Genomic DNA, 19,117 nt, shown 5'->3' on the forward strand with positions numbered 1-19,117 from the left:
GGGCGGGACAGAGCAAGGAGGGCGGGGCGGGATGGATGAGGGGCAGCGGGACGGGGCGGGACAGAGCGCAAGCAGACTCTGAGATGGAGATAACCATGCAAGATGTTTATTAGGGAGTGCCCTTGGCATCAACACCTATGGAAAGGAAAAGAAGCACGTTTGCATAGCAGCAGAAGTTGAGCTTTGCTGCAGTCTCAGTGGAGGCCTCAGCCAATCTTCAGAGAGTTCTGAAGCTGGGATGATGCTGCACAGTTGTCCTAAAGGCGGGGCGGGACAGAGAGCAAGGAGGGCGGGGCGGGATGGACGGAGCGGGGCGGGGCAGAGCAGTACTGCGGGTGCAGTACGACGGGGTGGTGGGGCGGAGCGCAGGGCGGGCGCGACGGGTGGGGCGGGGCGGGACAGAGCGAGTAGAGGGGCGGCCGCACGTGCGAGACCACTACTGCATTAAGTCCGGGGCCACGGGCGACAGTGCCCACGGCCTCTCTCAGCCGGTTCTACCCAGCCCGAGGCCCCCTGACGGGCGCGTTCCTCAGAGTGAGCGCTGGCCTGGGTCCCGGGTTGCTTCACCTTCGCGGCCGCTGTTTCTGTCCCGCTGCCGCCCCGGACCCAGCGCTCTTCTCTGACGGCAGTTGGGAAATCTGAGAAACATGTTGAGCTCCTGCGGTGTGCCTCTCACTACGTATCTCTCAGAATGCAAGTAGTTGGAATGACCAGCAAGATAAGAAAAAGCTTTTAGACTTTACAGCCTGAGACCACGAGGGACAATCTTTAGACAAGGTGAGGTTTTTTTGACTTCTTGTAGCAGTGGACTCTGGAGGCCACACATCAGGGGAACTGTGGGACATCTCACCAAATAAAGGGAAAGAGTATTACAGTTATTTGGGGCAACGGTCGGCTTTACGTAATAAGAAAACATTTAAAAGATGGGGAAAGTGTTTTAGACTTTAAAGTCAGAGGAGTGGTGTTGACATCTTTTAAAAGGGTATTCCCTTTTAAAGTCCCTGCACCTAACTTGGGCTTCTAGCCTCTCCAGGTTTGGAGGCCTGGGAGAGAGGACAGGAAAGGCTTTATTTGATTGACACTCCTGTGAACTGGATGTTGGTGCTCTTTGGACTTGGTAAACTGCTAAAGTTGGCCTTTTCTCTCATAGGTACTTTTGTAAGTTCTTCAAAGACCCTTCTCCCCGTCATAACTGAAAACTTTCAATCTTCATTTCCCTTGACCCACACCAGTGTGGCTCTATTCAGGCTGTTGCTCCCTCCCTCACCAGCTGTAAGGAATCCAGTGATACATTAAGCATCCTCTCTGCTGATGTTTGTTCAGATTCAAGATAATCCACTGGTTCACTTGCCCGTGAGGCCCACATCTGATCCACAGGTGTTACAGGTCAGGTTTCCTGGGAAGCAGACTCTGAGATGGAGATAACCATGCAAGATGTTTATTAGGGAGTGCCCTTGGCATCAACACCTATGGAAAGGAAAAGAAGCACGTTTGCATAGCAGCAGAAGTTGAGCTTTGCTGCAGTCTCAATGGAGGCCTCAGCCAATCTTCAGAGAGTTCTGAAGCTGGAATGATGCTGCACAGTTGTCCTAAATTGGGGTGCAGGGCTGGGGCTTTATACCCTCTTACCAGCAAGACATCAGCTAACTCTCTTCAGCCAAAACAACCCCCATGGGGACTGATGGTTGAGGGCTGCTTGCTGGCGTCACTTCCAGTGGCCGGAGGAACAAGTCTTTTGGTCATCACAACATCTACCACAGTAGGAAACACAACACAGTCTTTGCTCTGAAGAATTCTGGGAATGCAGGCCAATTCTCCATCAAAGTAGCTAGTCATCCTTTCTCTTACCCTTTAGATTTTCATCAGGAGGGAATCAGACATCAGGCCATTACATTCTTTAAACTCCAGGAGATGTATATTAAGTCTTCAGGTTGTCTCCTGAGATTAAGGAACTTTCCCACTATCACAGTATCTCAGGAATTCTCTCCCTTTTAAAGTCCCTTCTGGGGGCACCCGGGTGGCTCAGTTGGCTAAGCGTCCAACTCTTGATTTTGGCTCAGGTCGTGATCTCAGGGTTCTGGGATGGAGCCCCACGTCATGCTTCTCACTCAGTGGGGAGTCTGCTTATCTCCCTCTCCCTCTGCCCCTCCCCCTGCTCACTTGCACGCAGGTATGCTCTCTCTCTCTAAAAATAAGTAAATAAATCTTTAAAAATAATAAAGTCCCCTGATCTCTTTCAATTCTTGTACTCTCAGTGTGGATCAATGCTTTAAGGATCATCTACCAGGTTTCTGACCACCTCTTTTGCAAAATTCTGCATCTTAATCTTGCACCTCCTTTAGAATGTACCTCAGTTGAAGACTTCCATTATTAGGCTTGCATAATAAAATAAAAGCCATCACCATTCCCTCTAAACCAGTAACAAACTACACTAAACTTCCCACACTTTGTGGAGTAAATTCAGATACTGCAGCCTGGTATTGAGTGCCCCAAAGCAATGAGTCTCTCCTTTCCCCACTTCTCATCTATCCAGTAACATCCCTCTACCCATGTTACTCCAGCCTAGTCAAGCTGATTTTCTCCTCATACCAATATGGTTTCTATTTCCTTTCAGTACTGTCTGTCAATCCCCATCTCTTTCAATATCTATCTTCCTTCTCTAAGAAACTTTCCCCGGATAATTATACCTTTTGCGTTTATCACATCAATAATTTCAGTTTGATAATCCTTGCCTACTATATGCATCTGTACTTAACTGTTTTCCTGACCTTGTTCTCCATTATTGTGTCTATCAATCTTGTTTTTTTGGTAGTTTTTGTTATTGTTGTTATGCCATTTGTTGCTTAGATTCATCCCAGCAACCCTTATTGAACTCCTACTGAAAACATAATGTTTCAGAAAACGAAATACTGATGACCCAAAGAGATGTTAAATACAGTCCTGTTCTCAAAAAGCATGTGAATAGTCATTGCCTTCTTTTTTTTTTTTTTAAGATTTTATTTATTTATTTGACAGAGAGAGACCCAGCGAGAGAGGGAACACAAACAGGGGGAGTGGGAGAAGGAGAAGCAGGCTTCCTGCTGAGCAGGGAGCTCGATGTGGCACTCGATCCCAGGACCTGGGATCATGACCTGAGCCACCCAGGCGCCCTCGTCACTGCCTTCTTTAATAACCTTTATTTTTAAAACAAGATTTTATTTATTTGTCAGAGAGAGAGCACGTGCACACACACAGCAGACAGAAGGAGAAGCAGGCTCCCCACTGAGTAAGGAGCCCAATGCAGGACGTGATCCCAGGACCCTGGGATCATGACCTGAGTCGAAGGCAGACACTTACCTGACTGAGCCACCCAGGCGTCCCCCTTAATAACCTTTAAATAGTTTTTGCAGTTGCCCCAAAACACAAATCCAGGTTTGCTGAGATCATGGAGAATTTTCCCTATATAGTGATTACTAGCTGCCTTTCTCATCAGGGACACTATGTATAAGTTCAGCTTGCATACTGACCTTGGATAACTGTTGGTTAATGCCTAAGTGACCTAATTGGGTGAGCCCAGAGGTGATCCAATCTAGAGTGCTAGCTGTTACTCAGGATGGTAGTGTGGTTAGTTTTCCATGTATTTCCTAATCCTAAAACATCACAGAATTTAGTCTAATGTTTAGTCTAATTTCCAACCTCATAATTTGTTTCCCTTCTTTATGCTAAATTTAATGCACATACCACAATCTGCATTTTGAAAGGATAGCTTTGAATACAGAAGTATGGTGAGGAATAAAGTCTCTGACAGACAGCTTCTGGCTAATTAAGAATGGCTACAATTTTTTTTTAAGATTTTATTTATTTATTTGTCAGAGAGAGAGAGAGAGAGCAAGCAAGCACAAGCAGGGGGAGCAGCAGGCAGAGGGAGAAACAGGCTTCCCGCTGAGCAGGGAGCCTGATGCAGGGCTCGATCCCAGGACCCTGGGATCATGACCTGAGCTGAAGGCAGACGCTTAACCGACTGAGCCACCCAGGCGTCCCTGACTACAATTTTTTTTTAACACTACTTTCATTGAAAGGTGAAGTTTATGATGAGGATGGGCTATATAATTTGTGGGATCCAGTGTAAAATGAAAATGTAGTGCCCTTTATTAAAAAATTATAAAGAATTTCAAGATGGCAACAGAGCATTAAACCAAGCATGGGGTCCTTTTTGTGTTGAGCACTTGGGGTTCTTCAAGAGTTGCACATCCATGACTCCAGCCTGTTTATGACTCCTCCCCTTGAATCTGGTTGGGCTCAGTGAGTGCTTTCACCAGTAGACTATGGTAAAAACGGCTCTATGTTTCTGAGCCCAGGACCTGAGAGAATGGCTGCGTCCACTTCCTGTGTCTTGGAACACTCTCTCTTGGATCCTCGAGTTGCTACATCAGGAGACCTACTACCTCACCTGAGATTGCCAGACTGGAGAGGTAATGTGTGGACATTATAGGCAACAGTCCCAGTAGGACTCAGCCTTCCAGCCAAGGCACATGAAGTGAAGCCATTTTGGCCTCTCCAGACCAGCCTATTTGCTAGTTGGATACCACAAAGTGACTTCAGTCAGTGACGGGGAGAGCAGGAGAATCACTCAGATGATCTCTACCCAAATTTCTGATCCACAAAATCATGAGATATAATAAAGTTGTTGTTAATTTAAGCCACTGAATTTGGGGGTAATTTCTCACACTTAGAAGAAGAGAAAAAATTCCCCACATCTGGTTAGTTTGTGAAATTAATGCTGCCACCTTTTTAAAAAATGTGATTTGTAAAATAAATAGCATTTCTGGTGGTTAGCGTATACTTGGTTTTCAGACTATGAATTTCAGGATCACTTGGGATACTTGTTAAAAATTAAGATCCACTGAATTTTAATTTCTGAGACTGGAGCTTGCAAATTTGCCTGTTTCTTTAGCTCCCAGGTGATACTTACGTACTTTAAGATCTTAGAACCAGTGAAATTGCATAAAGATTGTGGCTAGTGATGACCTAATTCCTTGCTACTGAACGTGTGATCTATGGACAGCAGCATTAGCATCACCTTAAAGCTTGTTAGGAGTCAGATTCTCAGGTGCCATCACAGATGGACTGAGTCACAATGTGCAGATTAAGAAGATTCCCCAGGTGCTTTGAATATACCCTAAAATATGAGAAACACTGCTATAGAACAATGATACTTAACCTTGGTTGCACATTACAATCACTTGGAGAACTTAAAAAAAAAAAATACTGCTGCCTGGACCTCTCTCCAGAACAATTAGAACAAAATCTCCAGCGGGTGAAGATCTGGCCATCATTATTTTAATCAGTAGTCAAGGGAGAAAACCAATGGTTTCATCCTCTGCTGTCTCATTATTGCCAACATGTGTGCAGTCCCCTTGGTAACCGTCTTGGCATATGTTTGCATACATCTAGAGTCCTATTAAAACTTTCTTCCCGGGACGCCTGGGTGGCTCAGTTGGTTAGGCGACTGCCTTTGGCTCAGGTCATGATCCTGGAGTCCCAGGATCGAGTCCCGCATCGGGCTCTCTGCTCAGCAGGGAGTCTGCTTCTCCCTCTGACCCTCCCCCCTCTCATGCTCTATCTCATTCTCTCTCTCAAATAATAAAAAGAAAAAAAAAATCTTTAAAACTTTCTTCCCTTTCATCCGTTCATCATAGTGAGTGCACATGTGATTTTGACCATATTGATAGTATTGTGCTTCACTTTTAGAGATAGACATGGCATCACAAATGGTCACTATGTCCCCCCAAAAAAATCCAATTGGAAATGCTACATAGAGTAATAGTGTTTGGAGAGAAAGCCAACCTTCTCCCAGGTCATTTAGCCCGGCTCGTTCTACCAAGTGAATTCTGATTCCTGAAGTCCCTTGCTACAAAGTCTGTCTGTATGACCCTGATTTCAGGAATTAATTAACAATGGGAGCATCTAATCTGATTAAGCGTCTGTGATTTAACATTTCTACCACTAGGAGGCAGTATAACTCAGGAAAAATTAATTTGGTTGATAATTTGTATATATAAAAAAGTCCTCTTTCTCATATGAAGATAAAAATTTTAAAGAATTCAGTCCAAGTGTGGCTGTTTTCAGTAGTGATCATCTGCATTGCCTTACTTAGTTCCCGTCACAAGTAATAACATGACTCTGGACATTAGTCCTGAAACAAAACAAGAGCAGAGGTTGGCTAAGTTTTTCTATAAAGGACCAGACACTAAAGATTTGACTCTCTGTGGGCCATTCGATCCCTGTCTTAATTACTCAAGTCTGCCATTATAGCTCGAGAACAGCCATACATAGACATAAATGAATGGGCATGTCTGCATTCCAATTAAACTTGATTTACAAAAATAGATGGCAGGGCAGATTTGGCTTGAGGGCTATAGTTTGCTGACCTCTGAAATAGAGGGCTAATTTTCAAACCTGGATCATTTTCAGAAGTACCTGGGGAGCTTGTTAAAAAATGTAGAGTCCTGAACCCCACATCAAATCTACTGAATCAAATTATCTGTGGATGGGGCCCAGGCATCTAAAATTTTTAAGTCCCTACATGACTCTGAAGCAAATATTAATTTAGTAACCATTATGCCAAAATAAAATTAACTGCTTTTTGGGGGGGGAATTTTAAGGTCTTCCATGGCATTTTACAATATTTTCAGTATCTGAATAAACCTATGTTGTAAAAGATATAAATGCAGAGTTTCGGCTTAGATTATCCTATAGGTACAATCAACGCACATCAGTGAAGTTCTCATTTCTGCGTAAATGTTTGTATTAAGCCACTGGTTTGGCGGTGGTTTTGTACCCCAGCACATTTTAGCCTGTCCTGATAGAGGGGCATACTGAATTAGTTTGAACACGGAAGGGGGGGGAGATGGAAGAAAATGGAAAAAAGGAGAAAGAAGAGTTTAGAGAGGTGGTGGAATGTTTTGCAATATCTCCCCAAAATGTCTCAAATCTTTATGAAATTTACAACCTCACAAAAAGTTTGCTGTGACTGAACTTTTGATTTTTTTTTTTTTTTAAAGAAATTGGTGAAGGGGAGGGGTTTAATGCCTAGAGGAGTACAAAGGTGAAACAACACACGGATGCAGTGGGCAGGGAAGTTGGGGAAGAATATTTTAAATATGGAGTATCCATTCTTCATGATGTATGTTCTCTGAAGATAGAGTTGCCCTGGGCTTTTTACCTTGGACTAAGTAACTATATGGATATATAGAAAGACATGCTTTAAAAAGAGTTGCAATGGGTTTTCTTAAGAATATGATAGCAAATATATTTACTAGTGGTCCTAAAGCAGACCACACACTTTGGACGTTTATTTAACAAGTAAAACGGTTCTGTTTTTCTGGAGCAGAAGCAGCCTTGGGGGTGCAGGAAGCCATTTATTTCTTGCTTGCTGAAAAATGTCCCTTTGTTTCTCAAGTTCAGTGTTGTTCTTCCCCCACCTTCCCCCCCTCACAATCAACTCTGAAGTTGAATATAACCTTAATTTTTTTTATGGAACCACTCATTTCAAACCTGGCAGCCAATGTCCACCTCAGACTGTCATTAGTGACTATCACTTCTTACCCACACTCATGACGCACATGCCAGGAAGCAGGCAAGGAGCCAGATTTAATCAGCTCCCATGAAGGGAAATGCGGTCTTTTCTCTACCGTGCAAATCTGAAAAGAATGTACCTTTTCTGACTTAAGTCAGACACAGGAAAGTCCGCTGAGATCGGGAATTGTAAGAAAACAAACTTTATTTCTTCACAAGTTATTATGGATAAAAATGGCAAGTTTTAACTTTCAGAGTTTAAAATGTAGGAGAGTTTATCTTTTAGATAAGATTTATTCATGGTTATAAAATTTTACTAACTCTTATAATACTAATGGGAGTTTTTATATTTGAGTTATAGCCTCAATCTATAAGTGAGTTGTGTTCCAACAATTAATCTAATCATCTGATATTTAGTATTTAAGCATATTTTCTCAAGAAACAATGTTAGGCAAGGTGGTTATTGTTTTAGCTCAGCACACAGAATATTATTATGCTAAATGCAGAATAAAAATAATTTAAATGTCATTGTAACATGTATTCTATGGAACCATGCTTTCAACATTTAACTCAGATTACCTAGGAACACATCCATCCTTGGGTTGTGAAATCTTAGATATCACCCCTACTCATATTTGTGGACTGTTAGATGCCAGAAAGAAGATAACTACAGAAGGAAATAATAACAGAGTAGAAATACATGAAATAGAGATTGGAGAGACAATACAAAAGATCAACAAAATGAATGGTTGGTTTTTGAAAATATAAACAGCACTGACAAACTTTTAGCTAGACTAAGAAAAAAGGAGACTCAAAGAAAACAGAGAAAAAGCTCCTTGACGTTGGTCTTGGCAGTGATTTTTTTTTTTTTTTGGATATGATGCCAAAATCACAAGCAACAAAAGCAAAAATAAACAATTGGGATTACATCAAATTAAAAAATTTCTATACAGCAGCACCTGGATGGCTCAGTCAGTTGAGCGACCGACTCTTGGTTTCAGCTCAGGTCATGATCTCAGGGTCATGAGATTGAGCCCCATGTCAGACTCCATGCTCAGCAAGGAGACTTCTCGAGATTCTCCTTCTCCCTCTCCCTCTGCCCCTCCCCCTGCTCGCACTTGCTCTCTCTCTCTCTTTCTCTCTCAAATAAGTAAATAAATCTTAAAAAAATAAAAGAAGCTTCTGTACAGCAAAAACAAAATCAAACCAAAAAGAACAAAACAAAATGAAAAGGCAACTAAGGAATGAGAGAAAATATTTACAAAACTTATATCTGATAAAAGGTTAGTATCCAAAATATATAAAGAACTAAAAATATAAAAATACAAAAATATATATATAACTTATATGACTCAATAGCAAAAGCATCAAATAATCCAATTTTAAAACGGGCAAAGGACCTGAAAAGATGATTTTCCAAAGAAGACATATAAATGGTCAGCAAGTACATGAAAAGGTGTTCAATACCACTAATCATAGAGAAATGCCAATCAAAACCACAATGAGATATCACCTCCCACTTGTTAGAATGGCTGTTATCAAAAAGGCAAGAGCTAATAGGTGTTGACAAGGGTATGGAGAAAAGGGAACTCTTTTGCCCCACTGTTGGTGGCATTATGGAAAATAGTATGGAGTTTCCTCAAAAAATTGATAGAACTATCAGCAATCCAACTTCTGGGTATATATCTGAAGGAAATGAAATCTCAAGGAGAGAATCTGTACCTTGTGTTCACTGCAGCATTATTCATAATAGCCACCACATGGAAACAACCTAAATGGATGGATGCTGATGGATGAATGAATAAAGAAACCATGGTATACATACACAGTGGAATAGTGTTCAGCCTTAAAAAAGGAAGTCCTGCCACAGATGAACTCTGAGGGCATTATACTAAGTGAAAGAACCCAGATGCAGAAAGACAAATACTGTATGATCTCACTTATATGTGGAATCTAAAAAAGTTGAATTCATAGAGGCAGAGAGTAGAATGGTGGTTACCAGGAGTGGGGAGGTAAAGGAAATGGGCAGATGTTGGTCAAAGGCTATAAACTTTGCATTATAAGATGAATAACTTCTGGGGATCTAATGTACAACATGGTGACTATGGTTAAGAATATTGTATACTTGAAATTTGCTAAGAGAGTAGATTTTAAATTTTCTTACCACACACACAAAAATGGTAACTATATGAGGTGATGGGTGTGTTAACTAACCTTATTGTGGTAGTCATTTCAAATATATATGTATAGCAAATCATCACACTGTATACCTTAAACTTACACAATGTTATTTGTCAGTTATATCTCAATAAAGCTGGAAGAAAACCAAGATTCTGCTATATACTCATCCAAACAGCAAAAAGAAAAAGAAAAAAAGAGACTGTCACAAGGACAAGAATTTGGAGTAACTGCAACTCTACTGCACTGTCTGAGGGAGTATAAATTGACACAAGCACTTTGAAAAATTATTGGGCAATATCTCTTAAAGCTGCATATCCTACCTACCCTAGTCATAGGCATGATCCTTATAGAAATGTCCCAAAAGACATGTACAAGAATGTGAAGAGTAGTATTACTCATAACTACCCAAGTTCCTATCAACAGTAAAATGGACAAATATATGGTGGAATATGGTCACAAAGGAATACTACACAATAATGAAATGCATAAATTACGTCAACAGGCTAGTAACATGATTACATTTCATAAATGTTGGACAAAAGAGGCAGACACAAAAAAGTTCATGTTTCATGATGTCATTTATAGTATATTCCAAAGCAGGCAAATGTAATTTATGATAGTCAAGGTCAGAGTAGTAATTTCCTTTGGCAAGAGAGAGAGTCTGGGGGCTTCTAGGGTGCTGGTAGTGTTCTATCTTTGATCTTTCTTTGATCTGGAAGGTAGTAACATGAGTTGTTCGCTTTATAAAAATTAGCTGAGATTTACACTTAAGATTTGCACACTTTTCTACATGTCTGCTGAATTTTAATAAAGAAAATTCACTCTTAGATAAATGAGGACACCTATAGCCACAGGTCGAAGTGGGCACATTCCATTGGTCTGACAGCAGAGGCTCCAGCAGGGAGGGGACCTGGAAGAGCGGAAAAGGAATAAGTTGTTATATAATTTCCATTGTTTAGATTCTAGCAAGATCTTGTGCAAATTATTTGACTTCTTGCACCTTGGTTTCCTCATTTGAAAATGAAGACAGTAGAGATTCACTTCATAGCAGCTGTAGACAGCCAAATGAGTAGTCTAGAAGTGTTAGAATTCATTATATCTTGTTCCTCAGGCATCTAGAAGCATACTACCTAATTGAGCTAAATTCTCTAAGTAACTTAGTAGGGTGACCCTAAAGAAAATTTGACAAGCCTGACAGATATATTTCATTCTCTGAAGGCTATTTGTTTTGTTTTGTTTTGTTTGGTTTGGTTTGGTTTTTTTTTTTTAAAGATTTTATTGATTTATTTGACAGAGAGAGAGATAGCGAGAGCAGGAACACAAGCAGGGGGAGTGGGAGAGCGAGAAGCAGGCTTCCTGCCGAGCAGGGAGCCCGATGTGGGACTCGATCCCAGGACCCTGGGATCATGACCTGAGCCGAAGGCAGACGCTTAACGACTGAGCCACCCAGGCGCCCCTCTGAAGGCTATTTGGACTGACAGACCAAGACAGCCTTCCTGTGACAAAGAAAACACTGGCATATCTGCATCCTTAAGCACACATCACCACTGTCCTAAAATCAGTGTCTCTTGACTGCTTTTGTGGCTGTTCCATTTTGAACCAGTCAAAATCATTCCAAGAAGAGGGTCTGTTAGATTCTGAGGTCAAGAAGCAGAAAATGTCAGACTTTTTTTTAGCAGCATCTGAGTTGTCTTCCATACGTCAGTTTTTCAGATGACAACAGATTCACCAATCAAATTGAACCAAACCAAACCAAAATCCACAAAAAACACTACCCTGAAAATGGAGGAAATGGTTATTTTTCATGGTGCAGGAAACATAACCATTTTAGTCTTGACAAGTCATTACTTGGCAGCACGAAATTACAGGATATAGCAAATAGGGAATAGTTTGCCTACTCACTTTTTATTACCTGTAATTAATGTTTTCTCCACTTCTGTTGGACTCAGAGAGTCTCCCCCAAATTGTGTCTTTGGCTTTTCTTCCAGTTTATTTGGGTTTTGAGTGGCCCCAACCTCAGCCACAAGGTCAGCAGCAGTCTGTGTACAAGTGACATTTAAATCCACCCTCCCACCCTTGAACTTCTCTTCATTTTTGCATTGCATTTTGTCAAGTGTACTTCCACTGGATGCTCATTTGCAATTCAAATTATACCTGGGGAAGGCTCATCTTCTAATCTTTTCCAGAGAAGGATAAGCCACAGTCTTTTTTCTTACACCATTTAATCTTCAAATCAGGCAATTAAGTAACATTTATGACCTACCAATAGGGTCTCCCCACCTTCACAAAGCCAGTTATGCAAATTTATGTGATTCTGTCACTAGGAAGTTTCCAGAGATTCAGGTTCACTGCCCTTGCCTTGCCCTATGCCTCCTACAGGTTAATTTTGATCCTTGGGGGTTATCCATAACTTCCCTTTAGAACAATTTAAAAACACCCCCTAAGAAGAAACTTCAGATTCACTTAAAATCCATTCTTGTCTTTCTCCAGTATATACTATTTGTTACTTAGGATTATTAACTTTTTCACTAGAGGATTTTAGATTTTTATGTCATCTTTTTCATCTTTGTGGTTTTAGAGCCACAGTAATATTGCCCAGAATAATGGAGCTATATTTCCACCATAGCAGACTCTCTAGCACTGGTCCTTTCCATTTAATCCCTGAGACTTTCCAAAGCTTTGGCATAGTAGAAGGAATAAAAGGCAGTGAGCTATACCAGGCTTTGAATCCCAGCTCTGCCATATTCTAGCAGTGTGACTTTTGACAAGTTACTTTACCTCTCTGAACCTTTTTCTGTTAGTCTTTTCTGTTAGTTTTTTTTTTTTTTCTTAATAGGAAAATGGAGTTGCCTCATAGACTGAGCTTTATCTAGCATGATCCCTTGCTTAGTCTGTGATAGCTCCTTTCTCCCTCACCTCCCTACTCCCTTGCATCTGGGAACTAAATGAACCAATTTCCTGAAAGTTAAAGGGTTGAAGTTCAGACTGAAGTAGGTTCTGACATTATATGCATCACTGATAAAAACAAACAAACATATAATTGTTACTTCTATGTAATTCATTTATCGGGAAACTTCAGCTATGTGAAATACCACCCAAACACCATAAATGCAAAAGGAGGAAAGTAGGGTTCCCCCAAATCCTTGCACTTTCCATGGCCAACATTCACCTGACTCATGAGCGAGCATCCAGGGTCTCTATGAAGATCATATGTACTAGTATGTTGGATATTGGCTTCCAATTTTACAAATTAGAAAAGACTAAAGAAGGCAGAAACATTGGCAGTAGTGAAAGCAACAGTTGTGGCCTAAAGTTAATGGAGGAAACAGGAGAACTAAAAAACATAGATAGGAGAATTTTTTTAAAAGGAGTAGAATTTTTTTTTTAAAGAGTTTAACACTCCTGTAGTCCCTGAGAGCATTGCAGGAGAGTATAATAATCAATGTCCATAATGATTTCTTAATTATCAGTGAAAGCATATATTATGTTGCTGTTAGTTTAAATATATTGGAAAGTGTGTAATAGGTTTTTGTTTCTGTTTTTTTAATTCAATTAGCCAACATATAGTACATCATTAATTTTTGATGTAGTGTTAGATGATTCATTATTTGCGTATAACACCCAGTGCTCATCACACCACGTGTCCTCCTTAATGCCCATCACCCAGTTACCCCAACCCCCCCCCACCTCCCTTTCCACAGTCCTCAGTTTGTTTCCTGGAGTCAAAAGTCTCTCATGGTTTGTCTCCCTCTCTGATTTCTTCCCATTCAGTTTTCACTCCCTTCCCCTGTGATCCTCTGTGCTATTCCTTATGTTCCACATATGAGTGAAACCATATGATAATTGTCTTTCTCTGCTTGACTTATTTCACTTAGCATAATCTCCTCCAGTTCCGTCCATGTCAATGTAAATGGTAGGTATTCATCTTTTCTGATGGCTGAGTAATATTCCATTGTATATATGAACCATATCTTTATCCATTCATCTGTGGAAGGACATCTTGGCTCCTTCCAGAGTTTGGCTATTTTGGACATTGCTGCTATTGGGGTGCATGTTCCCCTTCTTTTCACTACATCTGTATCTTAGGGGTAAATGCCCAGTAGTACAATTGCTGGGATGTAGGGTAGTTCTATTTTTAACTTCTTGAGGAACCTCCATACTGTTTTCCAGAGTGGCTGCACCAGCTTGCATTCCCACCAACAGTGTGAGAGGGTTCTCCTTTCTCCACAACCTTGCCAACATCTGTTGTTCCCTGTCTTGTTAATGTTTGCCATTCTAACTGGTGTAAGGTGGTATCTCATTGTGGTTCTGATTTGTATTTTCCTGATGGCAAGTGATGTGAAGCATTTTTTCATGTGTCTGTTGGTAATTTGTATGTCTTATTTGGAGAAGTGTCTGTTCATGTCTTCTGCCCATTTCTTGATTGGATTTTTGGTTTTGGGGTATTAAGGTTGATAATTTCTTTATAGATCTTGGATACCAGCCCTTTATCTGTTATGTCATTTGCAAATATCTTCTCCCATTCTTTAGGTTGCGTTTTAGTTTTGTTGACAGTTTCCTTTGCCGTGCAGAAGCTTTTTATCTTGATGAAGTCTCAGTAGTTCATTTTTGCTTTTGTTTCTCTTGCCTTTAGAGACGTGTCTTGCAAGAAGTTGCTGTGGCCGAGGTTGAAGAGGTTGCTGCCTGTATTCTCCTTTAGGATTTTGATGGATCCCTGTCTCACATTTAGGTCTTTCATCCATTTTGAGTTTATCTTTGCATATGGTGTAAGAGAATGGTCCAGTTTCATTCTGCATGTGGCTGTCCAATTTTCCCAACACCATTTGTGGAAGAGACTGTCTTTTTTCCACTGGATATTCTTTCCTGCTTTGCCAGAGATTAGTTGACTGTAGAGTTGAGAGTCCATTTCTGGGCTCTCTGTTCTGTTCCATTGATCTATGTGTCTGTTTTTGTGCTGGTACCATACTGTCTTGATAATCACAGCTTTATAATATACCTTGAGGTCAGGCATTGTGATGCCCCCAGTTTTGGTTTTCTTTTTCAACATTCCTTTGGCTATTTGGGGTTTTTTCCTCGTTCCATACATGTTTTGGGATTGTTTGTTCCAGCTCTGGCAAAATGTCGATGGTATTTTGATAGGGATTGCATTGAATGGTAGATTGCTCTGCGCCTGTACTCTAGAAACTACAGAATACTTATGAAAGAAATTGAGGAAGGCACAAAGAGATGGAAAAACATCCAACGCTCATGGATTGGAAGAATAAACATTGTTAAAAGGTCTACGTAATATATATTTTTTTAATTTCTATGCTAAGTATTTACTTAAAAAAGATGTTGATGGCCCTTCATCAAGAAATTTCAATTATCTTGAAATTTTTTCATGTTATAATAATACCAACATTTTCTTTTCTTTTCTTTTTTTTACCAACATTTTATTCTAAATAACAGTATTCATGTAATACAAGGAACATACAATTTGAGAGTTCTACTGACATGTGTTTCCTGTTCCACTCTCTCTGAAACTATTTTTTGATGAGATTTTTATTCTTTGGTCAGTGGGAAGATTTAAACATTATTTGTTTGAACAGGCAAAATCATAGACCTTCATTTTAAGATTTCTTGGGGGGTGTTTATGAAGAATTTCTTAAGACGCCTCCCTATTTAGATTGGTCTCATGTCTGGGTAGCTTGGAGACATATTCAGGAGATCAGCATCTTACAAAAATGACAAATTTTCTGAGATTTTTTTTTCCCCCATCGCAAAGTATTCTCTTTGTGGTTGTAGATCAGTGGTTTATTATAAAAGGATATAATTCAGGAATACCCAGATGAAAGAGATGCATAAGGCAAGGTATGTGGGAAGCGATGTAGAGTTTCCATGCCTTGGCCAGGCACCTCACTCTCCCCAAATCTCCACGCGTTCACCAACCCCGAAGCTCCCAATTATCTTGGAATTTTATATGTGGAACATCTGTGATGTCAATTACTTCCATTCATACTTCTGTGCGTGTGTGTGTGTGTGTGTGTGTACATACAAACACATAATTCTCTTTAAAAGATTTTGTTATAAGGTAATACATTCATGTAAAGACATCGCTGAGCTACTTTGGGAGATGCAGTTACTAAGAGTATAAAAATTCTTAATTCTATTGTGGTGTCACAGAACATTGCTGCAGTAAGGTTTCAGTGGACAAAATCACATCTATCAAATACTATTTTCTTGGATTATGAACAAACATCCTTTGAGTAAATTAGATCCTTCTTCAATAAAATTTCAGGTTTCCTATAATCTAAAAAGTGATTTTGCCACTCTTCCCTCTGCATTAAATTATGACGAATGTTTCAGCCTCTTAGAGTAAATTGGCTTCCCCAGAACTACCTGTGTTTTTGAAATTACTTTTCTTTCTGTAGAAGTAATTTCTACACATTATTGAACTCTATCACAAAGTTTCTATCCTGGGTAATTTTTCTTTATCCTGGGTAACTTCATAGATTTAAACATTGTAGTTTCAGAAGCCACATATAAATTAACAATTTTTTTTGATCAGTACTCATGACTTAGTTAAAAATGTTTTCCTCTTTGTTTTTTTTTTTTAATCAAAATAAACCAAAGACCTATATCCAGCAGATGCTGGAGTTCTAATTCTATTTAAAAGGAGAAATATATACCTATCTTACCTTCATTTAGATTAATCAAGTATTTTAAACTTGTTCCATCTCTCCATATGAACTTGTTAGGTGTACATTTATATATTAATATTTTAGTGGTTGTTCTAAACATTTCAACATGTACCCTTGGTTATTAGAGTTTATCATGAGTTAGGACTTTTAGCACTTCTCAGATAATGCAAGTATTTAAAAACTTAAACTTTATTTACTCTCCTTCAACTTTTGTGTTTTTGTTATGCATTTTATCTTTATATTTAAAGTCCTATGACATAATTATTTTTATATAGTGGATATTTATTCATATTTATGCTACTTTTACCTCTTCTGTTGCACTTCATTCCTTACTACATTCTCTGCTTCCATCTGGGGTCATTTTTATTCACTTGAAAAACTCCCTTTAGTATTTTCTTATAGGGAAAATCCGCTGGTGACAAATTTTCTCCATTTTTGTCTTAAAACATCTTTATTTCATTTTCTTTTTTGAAGAATATTTTTATTGAGTTTATATTTTATATAGTTTATTGAGTATATTTATAGGATTGTAGGCTGGCAGCTTCTTCTTTCAGCATCTTGAAATGTGTTATTTCATTGATTTCTACTTTCACTGTGTATGTTTGATAATCAACTATAAGTCTCATTGCTGAGCCCTTGAAGATAATGTCTACCCTGTGTCTGCCCCACATGGCTGATTTTTGATTTTCTCTTTATTTTTCATTTTCAGCAGTTTGGCTATGATTTTTTAGAAAGATTTATTTATCTATTTGAGAAAGGGAGAGAGAGCAAGCATGAGCAGGAGGGGCAGAGGGAGAGGGAGAGAGAATTTCAAGCCTGACACAGGGCTTGATCTCACAACCCTGAGATCATGACCTGAGCCGAAACTAAGAGTCGGATGTATGACTGAGCCACCCAGATGCCCCTGGCTATGAGATTTTTTTTTTTTTTGTACACTGTTGGGATTTTAGAGTTTCTTCAGCCTAAATCTTGATGTTGATCATTTTTATAAATTCTCAACCAATCATTCTTTGATTCAAATATTGTTTAAAACACCAAACCAAACCAAAAAACCCACAAATATTGTTTGTTTATTTTTGTTTGTTTGTTTTTTACCAAATCTCTCTTGTTATTCTGGTTCTTTGATTAAATATATATTTGACCTTTTGACCTTATAAGTTTCTTTTTTTCTGCATTTTCCATTTTTTTAATTCTCCCTGTGCTTCAGTCTGGATATTTTATACTGAACTATCTTCACTTTCATTAATCTTCACATATACTGAATTTAATCTGCCTTTAAAATCATGCTTAATTCTCATAATTATTCATTTAGTTATTTGTGCTTATTTATACTAGAATTTTAATTTAATTCTAGTAGAGTCCAGTCCTTTCATAAAAAAAGTCTCCATATTGTCATCTATTTTCTTGAACGTATTGGTCTCCTAGAAAACTCACTGGACCAAAAGACTTTAGTAGAAAATAAATGTGCTGAAAGATGACTGCTGCCCCAGCCTATTGAATCTCATTTCTACAAGTGGGAACACTAAACACAAGATATAAAGGTTGGAAATAATGAGAATTATATATAGCAAAAGAGAGGATGACCTGCATTTATGACATAAAATGGTTATAGAATTTAAATGCTGAATAAAACTTTAGTGATAGTGTCAGCTAAACCCACCCCAGTGCCAAATGTCTTGCACCTAGTGAACGCTCAGTAAGTCTATATAATGAATGCATCCTCTGGATGAGTAAATCAAGCCTAGATGACCTGCCTAAGAAACATTTTGCAAGCATAGCTAAAATGGAGCTCAATTCAGGAGAATGTCACAGAATTGTCATCTCTATAAAGTATCTTCCACTGACACGTGTCATTTTCCTCCATTTATTAGAGTTTTTATTATAAAAATTTAAAACATATACAAAGTAAACTGAATGATTTACATAAGCAAAGTAATAAATTCCATGAACCTATCACCAAAGTTCAAAATTGTTCAACATTCTAATTATTATTTTTCTGTAATTATTGATTTATTGATTCCCTTACCCACTCACCAACCCTCAGTTTATAATTTTTTTAACAAAATTTTTGAGGTAGAATTTACAAACATCGAAAAGAGAAATCTAACTGTTAGTACAATGTTGGCAAGTAGATCTACTCATGGAACTGTACTATTATGGACTGAATTGTGTCCCCTTAAAATTCGGTTTGAAGCCCTAAACCCCAGTGTAACTGTATTTGGAGATAGGGCCTGTAAAGAGGTAATAAAGGTCAAGTGAGATCATCAGCCGGGGACCTTGATCTGATAGGACAGGTGTCCTTGTAATAAGCAGAAGAGACATCAGAGATCTCTCTCTGCACACAGAAAGGAAGGGTCGTATGAGCACATAGCCAGATGGTGGCCACTGACAAGCCAGGAGAAGAGGCCTCAGAATGAAACCAAACTGGTCAGCACCTTGATCTTGGACTTCCAGTCCCCAGAACTGTGAGAAATACAGTTCTGTTGCTTAAGCCACCCCATCTATGGTATTTTTTCATGGCAGCCCTAGCTGACCAACACATACTCTAGAATGATAGAGAACATTCTTATATACCCAGAGAACTTCCTCACCTCTCTTTCCAGATTATCCCTAATGCTCTTCTTCTTACTCTTTTTTTGTTTAAAGATTTTATTTATTTATTTATTTATTTATTTATTTATTTATTTATTTATTTATTT

General features: G+C 39.1%; 1 protein-coding gene across 7 annotated transcripts in view; it reads left to right on the forward strand.

Moving 5' to 3' along the window:
* Positions 1 to 400: 400 nt before the first annotated feature.
* The window catches only part of TMEM108 (transmembrane protein 108), a 647,919-nt gene continuing 629,202 nt past the window's right edge, over positions 401 to 19,117 (forward strand). For all 7 annotated transcript variants that reach the window (XM_034994838.1, XM_034994829.1, XM_034994867.1 and 4 more), the window contains exon 1: positions 401 to 777. The gene's annotated coding sequence lies outside the window, so the exon portion shown is untranslated. The remainder of the gene's footprint in view (positions 778 to 19,117) is intronic.

The sequence above is a fragment of the Mirounga leonina genome, unplaced genomic scaffold, assembly GCF_011800145.1.
Source record: "Mirounga leonina isolate KUSES-001 unplaced genomic scaffold, KU_Mleo_1.0 Mir_115, whole genome shotgun sequence".
NCBI lineage: Eukaryota > Metazoa > Chordata > Mammalia > Carnivora > Phocidae > Mirounga > Mirounga leonina.